The sequence below is a fragment of the Pan troglodytes genome, chromosome 12 (assembly GCF_028858775.2).
Source record: "Pan troglodytes isolate AG18354 chromosome 12, NHGRI_mPanTro3-v2.0_pri, whole genome shotgun sequence".
Taxonomy (NCBI): Eukaryota; Metazoa; Chordata; class Mammalia; order Primates; family Hominidae; genus Pan; species Pan troglodytes.
In genome coordinates this window covers 24,217,467-24,237,756 of record NC_072410.2, presented here as the reverse complement: position 1 = coordinate 24,237,756, position 20,290 = coordinate 24,217,467, and the positions used below count along the sequence as shown (strand labels likewise).

The 20,290-nt window shown below is 49.0% G+C and overlaps 1 protein-coding gene across 5 annotated transcripts in view; it reads right to left on the bottom strand.

Moving 5' to 3' along the window:
• CRACDL (CRACD like) overlaps positions 1–20,290 on the bottom strand; it is a 144,043-nt gene that overhangs the window by 114,723 nt on the left and 9,030 nt on the right. For 2 of the 5 annotated variants that reach the window (XM_009442951.4, XM_009442952.4), the window contains exon 2: positions 5,267–5,504. The exons of 2 other annotated variants lie outside the window; for them this stretch is intronic. The gene's annotated coding sequence lies outside the window, so the exon portion shown is untranslated. The remainder of the gene's footprint in view (positions 1–5,266; positions 5,505–20,290) is intronic. One more of the 5 variants, XM_009442955.4, reaches the window with a different exon arrangement.

The following is a 20,290-nucleotide window of genomic DNA, read 5'->3' as shown; positions in this document are numbered from 1 at the left end:
GCTTAGCATTTGGCCAAGACTCAAGATCACTTTGAAGACTTCTGAAGTCCCTTCTCTGCTCAGAACCCTCCTCTCCACTACCCTCCCCGCAAGTTCCAGCTGCCTGCACTCTGATCTCTGTTTCTTGTGCTCAGCTCTCTGGTGGCCTCTGCTTCCCTTGTACCTTGGTTTTGAAGGCACTCCCAGACAGAAAGCCAGAGTGAATGTGGGACTTGACTCACATGCTTCCAGTTGGACCAAAGACCTGCACTGAGTGTTGTTCCATTCTCGAAAACAGTTCCTTCATGCATTCTGTCCAATATCACAATTGCTTGGGAAAGAAGAGTAAGTCTGATATTTATTATGCCATCATGTCTGGGATTGGAAGTCTGATTACATTTTAAAAGGTGACTCTGGTTGCTGCATAGAAGAGACTGCCAGGTGAACTACATACACTAAGACCAGATGAAAAAGGGTGATGAGGGAGTATTTCCTGAAGCAGAAAACCTAATGTTTCTGCACGTGTTAAATATCTCTGCAAATTTTGCAAGGCATCAGGAGTAAAACGTGTACCTTCAATAAACCCATGGGAATAGAAGGCCAGTTTTCATCTCTGACGTCAGGTAGAACATGCAGTTTTGAAGCTGGAATGGGAGGATCTCACCTCATGGTTTTTCTGGCCCAGCCCAGCCACTCCGTAGCAGGAGCTGCCAGTACCCTGGAGCTCCTTTCATGTTCAAAGCTGTAACCAGTGGACGGACTGGCTGTCTCAACTGGGAGGCAAGCCACAAGAACAGAAGAGCCTAAATGTGTGGCCTAGAGAGCTCCGAGGTCACCCTCAGGTAGGGCATCTCTTCCAGACAATTCCAAAATCTCAGCTGTGGGACAGGAATGGGTCCCACACCGCCTCTCTTGCAGATGCCATTCCATGTCAACCCTCCAGCAAAAGTTATTTACCTGGCAAATGCCTGCCCTGTCCCTGCAGTGAGTAGTCTGGCAGGGGAGAGGCTAGCCATCCTTCCTGGCCACACAGCTGGATGGCTCCACAGTTTCTCCCATCCCACAGCCTGTGGATAGCCTGTCAACCCAACAGCTTGGAAGTAAACAGAAAGATTTTCTCAGCCCAAACAAAAACCCAAAGCCAAACTCACTCTATTGCTGCAAATGCCTATCAGGCAGATAAACTCCATTAAGGTCTGTCCCCTCCCTTCCCTGGTACAAGCTGCCACTTGCCCTGGACAACAGACCAAGGCTTGGGTTTCCAAGATGGCTTACAGTCCAATGACCTCCCCCTCTCTGGTGTTGCCTCCATCAGTGGTGCAACAACATTCAGAGTCTACCGAAGGCTGGGACCTACACTTGGGAAGTGGAGTGAGCCTCACAATTTCCACTAAAAGTCCATCTGTACAGAAATAAATTTCATTCATACCTCATCTGTTTTCTGTCAGCCTAGCCAGAGTCCCTATATTTATTTGTATCAGTAAATTTGCACAGCCAGAATAATCCTAAAGGTTCAGAGGTCTACACATGGAAAAAGCCCACTGCCCCAAACTTGTCTTGCCCAGCCCCGTGTTTAAAAGCTTCATGCAAACACTGAGAGTACAGGATGTATAAATGCGTCCTGAGTTTAAGCCTCACACAGTGAATCAGCATCTCAGCAGCTCTGCTTCCTCTGAGACTCTGGGGAGGTTTCTCCAGTGAAAATTCAGAAGAGATTGGCAGAAAGCTGTCAAGCGATTGCTATGTATGGTTTCTCTGCACATCAGGAGATTCATGAGCCCTAGATAGCAACAGCAGATTCTTAATTGTCCCTTATGATATTTGCATTTGATTCCCAGTGCTTCTCAAGGGGAACTTATTTGTTCACAAAATTGCTTTCTTTATTTTGGTTCAACTTGCTTCTGGTTTACACATAAAAACTGCGATGTCACCGCTGTAACTTATAAGAAGGGGTGAGCAGGTTCAGGAAAACCCTTATTACACATCTGAGAAAGCAGTTATGATTATGAGATAAGGATGCAATCCCAGGGGAGGTTCTAAATGTTTCCATGTAATCTGGACCCAAGCAACCGTCGTCAAACCACTGTTCATGAAATCTGTGGGTGCAAACAAATTGAGCTGTCAGGCTGCAGGACGTGAGCAAACACTGGCCAGGCAAATGGCATTTCCTCCCTCCAGCACATTTCTGCTGCTGACCCGCCTGCTCTAAGGCCCACTGAAACCTGACGCCCAGACCAGCTGGCCTCTCCAGGGAATGGGCCTGGCACCAAACGCTCCATCTGTTAGCACACCCCAAGCCACCTGGCCACTTTGCTCTTTTTCCCTGGTTCCCTCACAGGCAGGAGAATCTTGTTCCTCTGCCACCTATAAACTCACAGAGCCTGTCTCGAGGTACAAAGCCCATCAGTGAGAGTGGCAGAGGGCCAGCAGAGTAGCTACGGAAGCCAACAACAAAAGGAATGGGTAGCGGGGCTTGGGCTGCTTTCAAAAAGGGGAAACTTAATTCTGAAGCAGGAAATGGCTGCATTTTGCCCCGATTCCCACCCCTCCGGATTAGTACATCATGAGTAGTCAGTAACGCCATCTCTCCCACATCGCACTTTCCCTATAACTTGGCACCACTTCCCACCTCAGAAGGATGGCTCTGTCTCCTCCTCCAGCTGCTCCTACCTGCAGGAAGCCGATTTCAGAGACCTCTTACCAAGGGGGCTGTGAGCTGGGATGCACCCTCAGGCAGGACCTCCCACTTCCCCATTGAGAAGAGGAGACTGTCTCACCTCTGAAAACTAAGAAGCTCCTTGAGGCCAGGTGTGGTGGCTCACGCCTGTAATCCCAGCACTTTGGGAGGCCAAGGCGGGTGAATCACCTGAGGCCAGGAGTTCGAGACCAGCCTGACCAACATGGTGAAATCCCGTCTCTATTAAAAATACAAAAAATTAGCTGGGCATGGTGGCGCATGCCTGTAATCCCAGCTACTTGGGAGGCTGAAGCAGGAGAATCACTTGAACCTGGGAGGTGGAGGTTGCAGTGAGCCAAGATCACGCCACTGCACTCCAGCCTGGACAACACAGCAAGACTCTGTCTCAAAATAAATAAATAAATAAATATGCTCCTTGTTTCCCTGCCACTGTTTTGAGGATCCCCCAAAACCAGAGTCTGCTCTGCTCACAATGACAACCGTTTCTACAGAAGAAGGAGCAGCCTCAAAGCCGAGAGAGTGGGAGTTGGAGTGTTCTCTCCCTCCACACCCACCTGCCGTCAGAGCTCAGGGTTGCAGTTCACCAGGCCTGGCTCCATTCACCTGCTGGTGGCCTCGGCCAGGGTTTGCCCTGACAGGGCCTATTTCCTTTTCTGCAAAGTGAAGCCAATAGTGTGGTGCCTCCTCTCACGGGTGACAGGAGGATTAAATGAGGCAACGTAAATAAGGTGTTGAGCTCAAGGTTGCAGGGAATTACTGCTCAGTAAAAGAGGGGCTGTTCTGGGCTTAGCTTCCAGTGAGTTTGCTGGGCACAGAGAATCAGAAAAATCTAAGACACCTTTATTTTTAAAGGGAGGCTGAGAAGTTGTCAGCAGCACATCCTGGTAGGACAGTGCCAAGCATCGGGGGAGCAGCAGGCACCTGGGTGAGGTGCCGAACTGAGAGGCGGGAGACCCCCACGCCCGTGCTTCTGCTCTCATCACAGGCACACCCCTCTTCTGCTTTCTGGGCCTCAAGTATCTCGTCCTTAAAAGGGGCATATGAATTCTGGCCCTGCCCCCCTCATAGTGGACGGGGGCTCAAGCGAGACTACTGGGTGCACACTGGGCCTTGCAAAGAACAGAGGCTACATCAGTGGGAGGGTTTCTCCAGATGTGTGAGACCCTTTGCACAATGCCTCCGGGGCTGGTACCAGCAGAGGGATGTGGACAGGGTGGGAGTCCACAGCACTTAGCAAGGGGCCTCCACATGCCACGGATTACATCAGGCTCCGCAGGGACAAGGCTGAGGGCAGCAAGGTCCCCGCTCTCAGACTCTCACAGTTGAGAATTTCCCACTTCGTGTGCCAGGCCCAGTTGTCATCCAACACGCGTTGTCCAAAGATCAAAGAGAAGGACCAAATCCCAGTCAGGGGTGCCAGTGCCAGGAAGGGAGGCACCTGAAGGACAGTGTGCTCCCGAGCCCACCTGAAGGAGCTGGTGGGTGGCCCCTTATCAATGCTCTGCAGCCAGCCCACCCTGATTTTGTGAACCCGAATGCTGGTGACCAAGACCGGGTCAGGGCAGAAACCATCTGGCTTAGCCTCCAAGCTGGGCCTCCCCGAGAACCTGAGGGTGTTTTGTTTTCCTCCCAGTCTGCGGTGCTCACAAAATTAAACCCACGGAAACCCCAAACATACCAATCCCTGCTCCGTGTGTGTTTCGCATGTGGCTATGGGAAACCCGCAAAGGTAACATGATGTGCCCATACCACATACCAAAGCCTCTAGAGATGTGTTTTTCTAGAACAATGCTGACACGCTTGTGATTAAATATTTTACTGTTCCATCTAGCTGACTCATTTGGTGGTGACACAAGTGCCTGACCCCTCCACACCCCTGGGAGGCACAAAACCCACCCTGCATTTTGCCCTAATGAGCAGAGAGTGACAAGTGCTGCTCCCCTGTTTTCTGGTGTGACAACCACTGGCGTCCTGGGCAGCATACCTGTGCCAGAGTTTAGAATGAGCAGGAAAGGCGCAAGGGCAAATAAAACATTTTGCAATATATTAAAGTACCTGTGCTAACAATTCTCTGCCTTTTAACAAAAAGGCAGTTCGCAAAGAGTGAAAGAACGCCAGTCAGGAGGCGATGCATTGTCTGGTATTGGCTCTGCCTGCCTGGGTGTGCTGGGGGTAGGTGAAGGCACTGAGCCGGCCGTCTCTGCTAGACTGTGAGCAGTGAGCTTGGTGATGCTCACACCTGTCTGCCACTCAATCCCCAGGCATGACCTGGCCACACCCATGCAGGGTCCATGTTTGTCTCCGGCAGGCGGGGGTCACACCAGCTGCGGCTTTGCAAGGCCTGGTCCTTTGACCCTCTGCTCATCTATGATCGGGCTTGTGCTCAGCTCACAGCAGGCTTTCCCTGAATGCCCTGAGGTCTATGACAGCTCCTGAGAGCCGACCCCCACTGTGGTTGAGGGTGCTGACTCTCAGCCCCCGCCTGGCACAGCCTCCCCCTCCCCATTGCAGCCTTGCTGAAACGCAGCTGAGCTAATTCTGGGCTCCCTGCCACCCGCACAAGCCCACGCTGCACATGCTCTGACTCACGGCTGAGGCGTCCAGAAGCAGGGATGGGAAGGAAGGCTGCTGCCAGGCACCCACTTGGCATCAGTCAATGGCCAGGGGTCCGTCCTTGGGCCTGACGGTGGAATCCGGGGGTGGATCTGAGACCTCTATCCGCTTTCATCAAATCATACTGGCAGTAGCTAAGCCCACATTTTAAAGCCAGTGAATTTCTTGAGACATGCAGCCATATACTCACAGCACACAATCATGGAGTTAAAACCTGGAATTAAAAATTAAACCTGTTATTCTTTATTACTGAGACCTATTTCAGCATGTGGCAAATTCTTACACTACTGCCACATTTCCCAAACATAAAAACCATTTGATCAGAAAAGAAGGGAGATAATTTGCCTCCAGAAGTTCAATGCAATCTTATTTGAAAACCTTTTCCTGAAGACCTACTATGTGCTCTCCCTCTGAGTACGCCAGAACCTAAGGTGCCATCCCCACCCTTGAGAATCCTCGGTCTGTGCAGGAGGCAGACAGGCATGTCTGTAACCCACTTGTAAAGGAAGTGTGTGGAGTGCTATCTAGAGGGAAGCCACATGAGAACGGTCACCTCTGTCTGAGGTGGGGGAAGGGAAGAGAGCTGGCAAAGCTACTCAGGGTGGTCCGTGGGCAGTCAGCCAGCGGGGCAGGTCCCTGGGCAGAGAGGACACAGGTGTGAGGCCTGTGGTAGGGGAGTGCTTGGGGAACAGGGAGTACAAGACTGGAGCCTGTGGGGAGTGTGGGGAAGGGCTCAGACACAAGAAGCACTGTGGTCAGACTGGGGAGGACCCACGGGGCTGGCTGGGAGGAGATAGATTGGAGGGTGCAGGCAGAGGGCCAAGCCGATGGACTCACCCGGGAGTCCCTTAGTCACTCAGGACCACACCTCCCACCCAAAGGCAGGTCTGGGCATCCGAGGAGTCACGGAAAGCATGGTCTTCGGGAGCAGAAAGCCCTAGCAAATGTACATGGCTATGCAAGTGACCTACAGGCTCTGAGCCTCCCCAGTCATTAGAATGAAGATTCAGGCAATCCTTTTCTTGCAGGGTTGTTTACAGGATGCAATCAGCTAAGCTATGTGGGAGCCCTGGCAAGGCGCCTGGCCTGGGGCAGGTGATCCTGCAGCAACCCAGTAGGATGAAATGGGGAGAATATAAAGCCAGCTTCAGACCCAACTCCACGGTTTATGCTTTATGCGCAGCCCTAGGACCTGGGGAGGTCCTGAATGCATGGAAGCCGCGGCTGCCTCCCTCCCAGAATGGGCATTGTATGTGCCCTGTTGAAAGGCTAAGCAATCACCTCTGCAATGCAGGCTTTCAGCATCATCTGGCCAGTAAGAGGCTGGCTGCCTGCCCATGCCCCTCTCATGACCAGGAGCCAGGAAGCCGAGGCAGGAGCCAGGTAGGGGGAGGAGGCAGGAGCCCCAAGGACCCAGGTGACTGTGTTGGTGAAGCTCTTCACTTCAGAGGTAATTGTAATTGCAGACATGGGAAGGGGCCCTTGAGCAACTCGCAGGGTCCTGCTGGCCCAGCTCCCTGCCCCCCACAGCAAGGAGCACCACCTCCTCACAGGCCTGTTTCCTGGGCTGGACCCTACCCCCTCACTCCCTCCACCGTCCCCTCAAGGTTGGGGTCCAAGCCTGAGCCCACAGCATGAGGAGGAGCCCTGCAGCAGCTTCCAGCAGAGCCTGCAGCCCTCACCCAGACATCAGGTTACGGAAGTTGAGTCCTGTCCCCGCCGAGGTGGGGGGCTCTAAGATTACATGGCTGGATATGGGCCAGGACAGCTTACTGTTAGTTTCCATCCTCTTCAAGGGAGACTTTTTTAAAGACAGGAGCTTGCGCAGGGCACAGAGGAGCTCTGTCCCCTGCCCCCCACCAGCCCTCGCCTGCTTCTGGGGAGCCGGCTGGCGACCTCATGGAGCTTCACACTGGCCCCACAACTGGGGCTCTCCTGCCAACAGACCCCTCCATCAGTGTCTCTGCTGAACGTGGGGACATGGACAGAGGCCTGAGGCTGGGCGGCTCTGGGCGCAGGTCCACTGGCACTCCTCCAGAGGGAGTCCCTGGGCAGCCAGCCTCTCTTCCTCCTGTTCCAGGTTACACAGCACCATCCCAGGACTCCAGGCCCCTGAGAGAGAAGAAGGGGAAGGCTGCTCCCAGAGCAGGGCCCAGCCCCAGGAGATGCTGTTTGCAGTTGGAGGGTGTCTAGTGGGCACAGAGGTGCTGTCCAGAGTCCCCCGGGTCTAGAAGACCCAGGCCTTGGCACCAGCCTCTGTTCACAGTCACAGGTCCCCGCCAGTATGAGTGGTTTTGAGGGGGTTGGCAAAGGCTGCTCAAAGTAGAGAAATAATGAGGGGAGGAAGGTCGACCAGGACAGGACTGGGTCCAACTCATGCTTGGAGTGATAAAAGAAGGCAGAAAAGGACATCACGTGCCAGACCTTAGGAGACTTAGGCTCAGAGACAAGGGGGCACAGAGTGCTGGAGAGGTGCTGGCCACCTGCCCCTTTCTACACGGAACAGCACAGGCTAAGCCCTCCCTTTCAGCCCTGGTGGCAGTGCCGGGAGCCGACCGGAGCAGGTATCATAGCAGTTTCTTTTCTGAGTGCGTGGGAGGCACCTCCTGGAACCCTCAGAGATGAGTGGGGCAAGACATAGGGCAGGGAGCAGGCCATGGGACCATAGGGACCAGGGATGCCCGGGGACTGGTGCAACATGACTTGCTCTGGAGCCCTGGAGGAGCTGCCTGGGTCTGTGCTAATCCAAGAGACAAGGAGACCTCATGAAAGTCACCTAGATCACAGAGGGACAGCCATCAGCTCTGCCAGCTGAAGGACGAGAGCCACAGAGTGATGGTAGGGGCTGCACTGGGCAGGCAAAGAGGGGACTGCTCTTCAGAGAGGGTGGGCTGCCTGCTGGGGGTGGGGGAAAGAGCTGTGAGCCACACACAGGTGTAGGCAAGGGCATGAGTGACACGTGGAAGTTAGGCAACACCAACTTCGGACAAGACATCAAGCTTTCTCCAACTCTCCCACCGAGGCAAGGCACAAAGGCAATTACTAAGCACATCCGCTGACCACCACTAAACCTCCTGGCACCCAAATCAAAGCTCTGACCATGAGGACATGCTTTCTAGGCAGCTTGAGTGTTTCAAGGCATGGCCAAGCCTTGTGTTTGACGAATGACAGCCCAGGTGCCCACTGGGCTGGCCGGGCCATTGCCCTCAGGGTCACTGGGCCAGGCCTGAGGAACTGTCCCAAACATACAGAGACAGACGGATGGCACAGATCCAAACTCCCAGGACCCTAGCCAATCTCTGGGCATGCTTACAAAAAGGGGAGACTTTCCTAATTATCAAGTGATTCATTGGATTAGAAAAACTGTACTATGCCCACACAATGTAATACTTCGTAGCAACAGAAAGGAAGAAACCACTGACACACACAACTACATGGATGAATCACAAAATAATCATGGGCTGGAAGAAGCCAAAAAGCGCACGATTCCATTTAAGCCAAATCCTAGGAAACAGTGTGAACTGAGTAATAGGGATAGAGAGTGGACCAGGGGTTGCCCTACAGGGGATCTGGGGAGGGATTATGGACGTGCATGAGGAATTTTGGGGAAGATGGGTATGTGCACTATCTTGATCGTGGTGTTGGTTTCACAGGTATATACATATATCAAGATGTATGAAACTGTGCACTTTAAATGTGTGCAGATTATATGTCAATGATACCTCAATAAAGCTGTTTTTTTAAAAAAATGCTGATTATAAAAATATAGAAAGATATGAAATCTCCCATAATTCTATCACAGCTAACCAGAAATCTCATTTTTATATGTTTCCTTCCAGTCTTTTCCCTACTCCCACACATAAATATCAATTTTTTTTTATGTAGGATACAACCTCTCTTTTTAAAAAGTTTTATTATCCTGAATTTTTTTTCTTCTTTTTAGTTTTAAAAGTTCTATGCACCCTGGGAAGAGGAGGTGAAGACAGCAGCTCCCCAGAGAAGGGGTGAGAGGCCGGGAGAGGAGCGAGTCCCTGAGTGGGGGCATGGACACAGGGCGGAGCAGCTGCCTGTTGCCCTGAGCAAGAGCCTACCCGGGCTCAGCACCTGTCCTTCGGTATACTTCACCCAAACAATCTCCTTTGCTAAACTGAGCCTAAATGACAGTACTTTGCACCCGGTATCCGCTCACTCAGAATTTACTAAAGGGAATCTGAATGAAATGAAGCTGAGCCTGCCCTCCAACACATCCTGCACCTTCTGTCTCCTATCTTGGCACTGGCCCCTGCCTCTTCCCCATGGGCCTTCTTCTCCCTCCGGCTCGGCCCACTATCCTTCCTGCCTTCTTCATTTAGCCTTAGATCATGAAGTTCCCTCATTCCCTTGTGACTAAGCATCCTTCAGAAATGTTCCTAAGGGCCTCACTGCACTCCGGCAGACGAATGACTCATTCCCCATCATTGGATGTTCAAATTCCTTCCAAATCTGCACCTTTATATATAACATTGTGATGAACATCCTTGCATAGGAATTTTGGACTGCAGATTTAATTGTTTCCTTGGGATAAATTCCTAGAAATGGAATCCCCAGGATAAAGGGAGGAATTCTTTTAAAGGGTTTGAGACATCCTGCCAAACTGCTTGGCAGAAAGCTTGCAGCTTCCTCTCCCAAGGCATATGAGAGTCCTTGCCAAACACTTTCACATGCATTGAGTACCATCGTTCACAAAAACAAACAAACAAAAGCAAAGCACACCACAAATTTGTCAATTTAATAGCAAAAAATAGTATCTTACTTTAATAGGCACCTACTTGATTAATGTAAGATTGACTTTCTCACACTTACTGACATTTATTTCTCCTTTTACGAGCAAATTCCTTTTTTAAAATGTGTATACATTTAAAGGGTACAAGCACAATTTTGTTACATGGATATATTGTGTAGTGAAGTCTGGGCTTTTAGTGTAACCATCACCCAAACATTGTACCCAGTAGGTAGTTTCTCATCTCTCACCCATTAATCCTTCCCAGTTGTCAATGTCTATCATTCCATGCTCTATGTCCATGTATATGCATTATTTTGCTCTCATTTATAAGTGAGAACATGGGGTATTTTGTCTTTCTAAGTTATTTCACTTAAGATAATGGCCTCCAGTTCCATTCATGTTGCTGCAAAAGATATGCTTTCATCCTTTTTTATGGCTGAATAGTATTCCACTGTGTATATATATCACATTTTCTTTGTCCAATCATCCATTAATGGACACTTAGGTTGATTCCCTATCTTTGCTATTGTGAACTGTGCTGTGATGAACATAAAAGTGCAGGTATCTTTTTAAAATAATGATTCCTTTTCCTTAGGGTACATACCCAGCAGTAGGATTACTGAATTGGATGGTAGTTCTATTTTCAGTTCTTTGAGAAATCTCCACACTGTTTTCCATACAGCTTGTACTAATTTACTTTCCCACCAACAGTGTAGAAGTGGCTGGGTGCAGTGGCTCAGACCTGTAATCCTAGCACTTTGGGAGGCCAATGCGGGTGGATCGCTTGAGTTCAGGAGTTCGAGACCAGCCTGGCCAACATGACAAAACCCTGACTCTACTAAAAATACAAAAATTAGCCAGACATGGTGGTACATGTCTGTAATCCCGGCTTCTTGGGAGGCTGAGGCCCAGGCTGAGAATTGTTTGAACCTGGGAGGTGGATGTTGCAGTGAGCCGAGATCACGCCATTGCACTCCAGCCTGGGCAACAGAGCAAGACGTTGTCTACAAAAAAAAAAAAAAAAAAAAAAAAAGAGTTCCCTTTTCTCCTCATCCATGCCAACTGTTATTTTTTGTCTTTTTATAATAGCCATCCTTTCTGCTATAAGATGATATCTCATTGTGCTTTTAATTTGCATTTCTCTAATGATTAGTGATGTTGAGCATTTTTTCATATGCTTGTTGGTCATTTGTGTGTCTTCTTTTGAAAAAATGTCTATTCATGTCCTTTGCCCATGTTTTAATGGGATTTTGTGTGGGTTTGTTGAGTTGTTAAGTTCCTGGTAAATTCTGGATATTAGTCCCCTATTGGAAACATAGTTTGTAAATATTTTCTTCCATTCTGCAGGTTGTCTGTTCTCTCTGTTGATTGCTTCTTTTGCTGTGCAGAAGCTTTTTCATTTAAGTCTCATTTGTCTATTTTTGTTTTTGTTGGATGTACTTTTGAGGTCTTAGACATGAATTCTTTGCCTAGATCAATGATCAGAAGAGTTTCCCCTAGGTTTTCTTCTAGTGTTTTTACAGTTTCAGGTCTTACATTTGAGTCTTTAATCCATTTTGAGTTGATTTTGTATATGGTGATAGATAGGGGTTCCAGTTTCATTCTTCTCCATATGGCAATCCAATTTTCTCAGCACCATTTATTGAAAGTGGTGTCCATTTTTATACGAGTGCCATGCTGTTTTGGTTACTTTAGCCTTTTAGTATAGTTTGAACTCAGGTAATGTGATGTCTCTGGCTTTGTTCTTTTTGCTTAAGACTGCCTTGGCTCTTCGGATTCTTTTTAGGTTCCATATTAATTTCAGGACAATTTTTTCCTTTTGCAAACTAATTCATATCTCTCACCCACTATCTCATTAAGAAGTTCATTCACAATGAGTTGTTCATATTCATTATTAAAGTTGTTTATATAATACATTAGTCATTTATGTTGCAGACTTTTTTTCTGTCTCTGGTATCATGTGTAGAAAGATGTTTTTCATCCCTTAACTACTTACTTACCTAAATTATTTTTAGCACTTCGATGATTTCATTTTTATATTTAAATTTTAATCCACATGGAATATATTTGGGGGTTTGATATGAGCAAGGGGCTTGATGGTTTCCCAAGTGGTTAAATAGTAACCAGATATATTAACTTTTATATTCCAGTCTTTCTAGTCTGTTCCATGGGCATGTTGTCTATTTCCATCACAATACCAAACTGTTTAAATTATTATAAATTTACAAATTTTTCTGAAACAGGGTCTCACTCTGTTGCCCAGGCTGGAGTGCAGTGGTGTGATCACAGCTCACTGCAGCCTTGAAGTCCTGGCCTTAAGCAATCTTCCCACATCAGCCTTCTGAGTAGTTGGGACTGCAGGTATGCACCACCACATCTGGGTAATTTTTAAAAGGTTTTGTAGAGATGGGGTCTCTCTCTGTTGCTCAGGTTCGTCTTGAACTCCTGGCCTCAAGCGATCCTCCTGCCTCAGCCTCCCAAATTGTTGGGACTACAGGTGTGAGCCACTGTGCCTGGCCTACAATACGTTTTTTAATATGTTTTAATATCTGGTAAGTTATCCACCCAGATTCTGGCTAGGGGTTGCATTAAATCCATAAGTTAATCTGGAAACAACTGAAATATGTAAGATATTGATCCCCCACTGCTGGAACACGCTGAACATCTCTACCTGTACAATGGCTCTTTTGTGTCCCTGGTACAATTTCATTATCCGGATTGTACACACTTCCCATGAGTATGGTTCCTGGGTATTCCATCTTTGATTCTATCATGAGTAGAACTGCCCACCTGTCACATCTGCTGACCTTCTTGCAGGCAGAGGACTACACTGTGCATACTTCGCATGCGTAGGCACTGTCTCTGCAGCTTTCACAAATGGGGCACAGCTGGTTCCAAAGCCTTCACTGAGTGGTCATCCCACAGGCACCCAGGGCTGTCACCACCAAGGGGTGCCAGCACTTTCCTGCGGGACACAGGACCTCCCCAGTCTGGCTGCAGCTTACTTTGAAACTCCTCTGTCCCCTCCAGCCCTCCAGCACCCATCCAGTCCCATCAGACACGGCACACTTATGCACACCGGACCCCTCTCCCAGCTGGAAAAGCCTCCCCATACTTGCCTGCCTGTGGAAACGGGTCTCACTCCTCTAGATCCACTCCAACGCTACCTCCCCAACCCAAATTCATGAATCCCCACTGGAAGTCCATCTTGCACAGTAGCACTTATTTTAATCTACTTTGTGATAAGAATCACCCACGTGTCTGTGTCCCCTGTCAAGTGTGAAAGCACACCCCACCCTAAGTCATCCTGCCTCAAAGCCAGTGCTGTGCCCACAGCTGCAGCAAATGCGCGTTGACAAACTGGATCAAAGAAACCTCAGGAGTGGAGAACCTGTTCCTCCCTGCTCACTCCCTGAGCCAAAAAGAAGTACTCCAGGAAGACATGAGGCTGAGGACAAAGAAGCATTTATGCTTCTGCAGAGTGGATGAGGGTGCATGCCAGCCCTGCTCAGCCTGCACTCTCAGAACCTTCTCAACAAGGTCCCAGAACCTTTCCAACAAGACAGGAGCCGATCCTCTCTCCCTTGGGAAGGTGGGAGCCCCGTCTTGGAAATCAAGTCTGCCTGACTATGGCCCAGACGTGCTCAGGCAAAGGCTAAGTTCTCAGCCCCAGTCACAGAGCAGATTCACCTGCAAAGCTTGTTAAGCCCCAGAAGGTCCCACCCAGCCCTCCTGAGTCAGTCTGGCAGGGCGCGGCAGGGCAGCCACAAGTGGTGCCGATACTGGGCCAATCTGCGGCCCAGGTGAGCGCACCTCCATCTCCCTGGCCTTCCTTGAGTAATACAATGCAGACAGGCAAAGGAGGAAACCAACATTGGGCAGTGCCCAGAGGCAGGCCTTGGGCTTGGAAGGCTCTTGACATGTATTATGGTGTTCCCTCAGAGAACGTGGGTGAATTCTTGCCCCCATTTACAGATAAAGATACACAGTCAAAAATGTAAGTCTCATCCCCGAGTGACCAGGCTGGGCCTAGGACCAACCCCACTCCCCTACATTTGAGAAATCCATCCTTTTCTAGCTTAGCTAAAACTCCAAAGTTCCTGAAATTCCCACATATCCATCTCTTGGTAATCCCTAAGGCTGAGGCCCCTGAGCACTTGATTCTGAGACGTGCTCAGAAGCCAGGGCTGCTTGACTCACAGAAACAGGCTCTGTCTGAGGTGGGGTCTCTCTGTGCTCCTGCAGCTCCTCCTGCACCCGTGCACAGCTACGCCAAGCCACCGGCCAGCCCCTCCTGTAAGGAGTCATTCCCGCCTCTGTGACTCTGCCCCAGGTCATGGAGACCCTGAGTCCCACTCCCACCCAGGGCAACATTATTACTTTCTTGGGCCCCATGCACACTCACCCTCCTGTGCCCCTTGCTCCACTTAAAAAAACAATTACAAAAGCATATTTTCTGATTGTGTCAGTACAAAGGTGAATATATTAATAGTATATATTAAAACATTTTATTTGACCTAAAGTTCGTGTTTTTCTTCTTTTTTGATTTCTTTCTTTTCTTTTCTTTTTGAAGAAGGCATCACAGCTCAGTGTTTATCTTCCAATTAAAGAAATTAAAATAGCCGAGCACGGTGGCTCACGCCTGTGATCCCAGCACTTTGGGAGGCTGAGGCAGGTGGATCATGAGGTCAAGAGTTCGAGACCAGCCTGACCAACATGGTGAAGCCCCGTCTCTACTAAAATACAAAATACACCCATGCACCGGGCGTGGTGGTGCACGCCTGTAGTCCCAGCTACTCAGGAGGCTGAGGCAGGGGAATCGCTTGAACCCAGGAGGCAGAGGTTGCAGTGATCCGAGATCCCGCCACTGCACCCCAACCTGGCAACAGAGCAAGACTCCGTCTCAAAAAAAAAAAAAAAAAAAAAGAAAAAGAAAAAAGAAAGAAAAGAAATTAAAACACTTTCACAAGCCTCTCAAACTACAATGGGCTCTTGGCACTGTGCCCCCTGTGCCCAGTGGGCCAGCTGGCCTGGACCTGCCATGAGCAGTGCAGGATGCCCAGAATACTCCCCAGGGAAGACCAGCTCAAGCACAAGCTGCCTATGATGCCATGCAGCTCCAATTAGCTTGACACCTAGCTCTCCCTCACAGGGGAGCCTAGGCCAAGGTCCCCTGCAAGACAGGGCCACGGAGGGAAGGACATGCCTGCAAGGGTCCGAGAGCTTCTTGTGAGGGGCCAGGGAGGATAGAGGGGTCTGGGATGTCTCATGATCCCTGAGCAGACAAAACAACTTGTATATTTCTAATGCTGAAAGCTCTACCAGGCTAGCCGATGCTTAGGGTTACTTTTAATGCCTGGAAGCTAAAAAGAAATGAAATACAGAATTCGATAAAACTGAGCAGCAATTCACTAAGAGAGTTTAGTTATCTGAGCCTACTACATCTTTTAAATTTATAGGCCAGGAGTGGTGGCTTATGCCTGTAATCCTAGCACTTTGGGAGGCCGAGGTGGGCAGATTGCCTGAGCTCAGGAGTTCGAGACCAGCCTGGGCAACACAGTGAAATCTCGTCTCTACTAAAATACAAAAAATTAGCCAGGTGTGGCAGTGTGCGCCTGTAGTCCCAGCTACTTGGGAGGCTGAGACAGGAGAATCACTTGAACCCAGGAGGCGGAAGTTGCAGTGAGCCGAGATCATGCCACTGCACTCCAGCCTGGGTGACAGAGCAAGACTCTGTCTCAAAAAAAAAAAAAAAAGAAAAGAAAATTGTGATCATGTTTGGTTACCTCTTTTAGGCTATATTCTGCTAATTCATATTATTTTTAAAAATTCATGGGGAAAATGGTACTTTGTCTTGTAGCTGGAGTGAAAGCCTCATCAATTGCAGAAGCGCTGTGGTCCCAGGGCACCCCCTAACGGAACCTACTCAAATTGCAAGCAAAGTACCCAGGAAGAAAAAGCAAATTGCAAAAGGAGAGCCTGTCATACCCACTTCTTTGAGAGGCTACAAATATTAATTATCCAAACACAGATCCTTATTTCTTTATATGTGAATCCCTGATGTACATGCACTATCTAGAAATGAAATCAATACTAGGTCACATATTTATACAGGCTATTATTTCTCAATATGTGTCAGATGTTGAGGTGATTAATAAAATATGACACCTAGACAAGTCTCAAAATTCACAGTGTCTGTCTTTTTGCTGATATGCATTTTTCCTACTGATGAATTGTGAAAACATAGTTACTGTCATATGAAAGGTTTCTCAAATTGTTCAATATTACAAAGGGAACTTCATACTCAGAAAAACTGGGAAGTCTGGCTTTAGGGCAGAATTTCCAGCCTTCACAAAAGCAAACACCATGGCAGGCCATCCTGGATATTGATCCTTGGAGGGAATTTGATGGGAATATTCCACTTCAGTTGACAGTGAAGAGCTTAAGACACAAGTTTGTACAAAAGACCACGTGTCCATCAGAAGAGCAAAGAACTGTTGTAGTATTAACATGCTATTACAACAGAAGTGTTTATTTAGGAATTGGGGAGAAACAAGAACAGATGATGTTTGGGAAGTCTCTGCTCCTTCAGTTAATTATGCTGGCACATGGCGAACAGTTCACTCAGGTTCACCCCAGGAGCCAGAAGACTCAGAAGCAGCCACTCTGGTGCCACGTGACCACTGACCAAGTGCAAGTCAGGATCCTCCTGGCAGACCCTGGGCTGGAGCTGCCAGCTCGGGACCCCAGCCCACCCTGTCAGGGGCTTCAGCGACCACCTCCCTCTCTGCCCCACCTTGGTCTCCTGGGCTGGGGACAAGCAAGCCACTTTCACCTCCCTGAACTTCAGTTTCTTCACCTCAAAACAAAGATAATCATTTCTGCTTTTAATTGGTGGAGTAATACATGAGGCTATAATATATCCCTTAAGTACCTAACAGTGCATGGAATACAGCTCATGCTCAGCCAACCTCAGAGACATTCCCATCTCCCTCTGCTCAGCTTTTATTCTCACAGACAGGAGCCAGTTGACCTTTACTCCTTCAGAAGGTGAAGAAGGACTTAACAGCCAGGGCTAATTATGTGCTCACGCTGGGCCCAGCAAGGTATGCCCCACAAAACATGCCTCCCCTAAGGGGCCCCCCCAGGGCATGGCACCCCCAGGCATGGCCCACCTCCTTCCTCCTACTCCTCCACCTCCCACGACCTAGGGGCCCTGTCCAGCACCTCCACCCAGCAGATCTTATTCCATTTTAACCAGGAATACCTTAGCCCCCCAAAAAGGGGGTGCTGAATGAGGTCTCATTATAATAAAAATGTTGTTTCCAACTTTCTTGGACATCAGTTACAACATATCTGCCATTTCCACACAAATGCTTGCCTTTCCTTCTCCCTACAGCCCTAGGAGGCAGGTGCCACAACCTCGCAGAGTGCAGAGGAGGAAGGTCACCCCAAGGCTGCACCTGAGGCCACCTAAATAGCACGGGGCCCCACCAGGGTGTGGACCAGGATGACCCAGCTCTCAGCCTGTCCCTTTCCTTCCCCTTCTCTCCTGTGGAAGCTGCTGCCAGTAGGGGCTGGGGAGAGGCAGGAGGGAAGGAAGAGGGAAGGAAGGGGCTCTTGGCTGGACTCCAGCCAGGGTCCAGTCCCAGGTGGGACTTCAAGGAGGAGGAAGGAGCTGACCAGGGAATGAAGGGCCCCTCCCTCGCCTAGGCTCAACCCCAGGCCCTGTGCACACTTGGGGGGAGGAACTTGCCCAAGAGTGTTCACTTGCATTAAGTGAAACCCTGGGTGGGTTACCAGGACACTTCCTGACACTGTTTCCAAGTTCTCGGCTTGAGACAGGTTAAAAACAAGGTGACAAGGAAAGGACCCTGGGTTCAAATCCCTGCATAACTTGTCTGTGCCTCAGTTTGCTCTTCTGTAAAGTGGGGATAAAAACAGTGAGAGGTGAAGCAATCATGGCAGCCCCTGTGTGTCAGCTGAATAGCCACAACAGTACTGAAACCGACAACCACACAGCACGCACAGGCAGAGGGGCAAAGGCATCAGGGTTCACCCAGAGGAACAAACGCTGCATACACGGGGAGTGCACCTCGTGAGGGAAGTGGGATAAAGGTGGGCTCACAGCTCTCACTCACCAGCTATGCAATCCTGCCAAAGTGACTTCACTTTGCTAAGCCTGGGTCTTCTTACTTATAAAATACACAGGGTGACTACAAGGATTAAATAAGATGAAAAAGGTGAAGTTACCCAAAAGGCGGGGAGCGATGCTCGACAGGTGGAATACAGCACCAAATCTCTGAGCTGGAATGGACTTCTCTTCTAAACACACACATGCGTGTGCACACACATGCACACACATGCACACACACACACTTTATTAATTATTTTAAATCACAATATGGGGTGGGCAGGAGGGAGAGGTTATGCATTAGGCAGCCTGGATTATCCAGTATTTATATGCTACAAAAAATAACTATTTTTTTTACAATTTTTAAGATCTCATTTTATATGATTAGAAGAATTGAAAGAAAAACCGCTGTAGCTGGTAAAATAATTATTACAATTTACTTCATAATGCACAATCAACACTTACCCCTCAAAATTGAAGAAAACCAGCTGTTACATATAAATCATATCCTATTTTTAATTCACAAAGGGAAGGTGCCATAGAAACCTAAGGTGACTCATTTGGTACATGTGAAATCAGTATGATTTTCTCTTTTTAAAGAAAATATGGGTTCCCCGGACAGGCCTAATTCCTGGATGGGCTAGAAGCATAAGCCACTGTACCCTCCCAGGATTAGAATGGGGAAGGCTGTCCACTCCACCTCAACTTAGAGGGGGCTGGGCGCCTTCTTTCTATCCCTTCCCACCATCCTCTTGGGAGCTTGCAGGGTGGGGAGCACCAGGCCATTTTGAACAGTCCATCTCTGAAGGGGTGACATTTACTGCCGGCTCCCAAGAGCGTGCACCATGAAGCAAGTAGCTGCCCCCATGGTCTCCAACGCTCGCAGGCCCACAGCTGCACTTGGGGTTGCTAAAGACAATGTGTCTCCTGGAACCCTTCCTCAGCAATGTTCTCTCTGAACACAGAAAATACAATGATCCACTCAGAGGGGCAGCTTGGAACTCTACAGACACCTGAATTCACAGTAAGTATGCACAAAGGCCTGTTTGAAGAGGCAAAGAGAAATGTTGTTCATAAACTGAATGCGAATCAATTATGACTCATGAAAAAACATTGGCTATTAACTTAGCAGTGGGTTAATTCCTGCCTCCTTCCCACGCCTGCAGCGAAGCGTTGCTCGGCATTGACTCAACACGGCCGGGAAAGGGGCAGAGAGCGAAGATTCTCCAATGTCCAGATAGACTCACCAGACAGCCCCTCGCAACCCACCCACCCTCTCAGCTAGGGCGGGTCTCCAGGGATTCGTTTCTAAGTACTTGGTTTGTATGCAAGGTAAATCTGCAGGAACTATTTGCGTGTGGCTTCCCCTCATTTCTCCACCTGCTTTGAAAGTCAGGCTGGGAAGTGTCCAATCTGACTTCCAGGAGACAGCAGGGAGGGAGGCTTCAGGGCTTACGTCAAGAGGCCCCACTATGGACGTATCTGGTTTCCCCTGTGGACGGAGATGGAGGTCACAGAGCTTCCTCCACGGCTCCACTAATGCAGAGCAGCCGGTGGGACTCTCCCTGGTGCGGGTGGACGGTGGGAGGTGTGTGGCCTGGAGCCACCAATGACTCCGTGGCCATGCTGGAGGCAGCAGTTACCGGCGGGCCAGCTCTGCAGCGTCACTCTGCGGTGGTTCCAGCGCATGCGGCCAAGGCCCAAGCTTGCAACAATTCTGTGGGTCCTGAATTCCCTGCACTAAATCCTCTTCTGCCTCAGCGAATGAGAGTGAATTCTGAGTAACACAGATGCTGCCAACCAAGATTCAGGAAATCTTGGTAAAGACTCATCTCTTGGGAAAAAAAAAAAAAAAAACTTGGTGTGAAAAAATTATTTCAGGCAGGACATATCAAAGAAGGAGTCTGGTATATACACAGGAAATCTACTTAGGAGACGGTACGCAAAGGCACTGATCAGACAAAAGCGCAAAAAATACAAAAACCCATGATGCACAAAACATCACAATTTTAAATGACAAATGGACAAGGATGTCTATTGTCATGTTAACTAACTGGCAAATGGTTGAAAATGACTTAATTAAACATCCATCCCAGAGAAGGCT